Genomic DNA, 606 nt, shown 5'->3' with positions numbered 1-606 from the left:
ATGGAAAACATCAACATAAGGAGCAAAACTACACCCTAGAAGAAGCAATAAAGTAATCTTTCAACAAACCCACACAAACCTATTTCCACCTCTTACAACAAAAATAATAGGAAGTAACAATTACTTTTTCTTAATATCTTAATATGAAAATTAATATTACCAACATATCCTAATCGATTGAAATCCAAAAATATGAAGAATTAGAAATCTGTTGACTGTCATCCAATGGTCTCTCTAATTTGGTAATTGGAGAAATAGGTCCAATATTGTGCAATCCATATACATTCTTAACTTGTTTGTACATGACAGTGTCTTGCTATGTACAACATAAGGGTCTTGAAATCTTGCTTCTCCTATCTCAGCCTCTCTATTAGTAGTATTGTTTATTTCATGTTTTTACACTATTCTATGTTTTTCAGAACAGCTTACATATTTCAAAAATATTTATATACTCAAAAGAAGCATAAACAATTAAATTGGGAGGTGGCTTGCAAGAGAACAACAAAGAGTGAGACTGAATGCTTTGCTTGACGTTTTTAACTATTGTATCAAGTTTGAAGAAGAGGACTTTACAAGTTAGTCTTTCTCTGAGATGAATGCTTTTCC

Source organism: Mastomys coucha, unplaced genomic scaffold (assembly GCF_008632895.1).
Source record: "Mastomys coucha isolate ucsf_1 unplaced genomic scaffold, UCSF_Mcou_1 pScaffold19, whole genome shotgun sequence".
NCBI classification, from domain to species: Eukaryota; Metazoa; Chordata; class Mammalia; order Rodentia; family Muridae; genus Mastomys; species Mastomys coucha.
Note: the sequence above shows the minus strand (reverse complement) of the source record.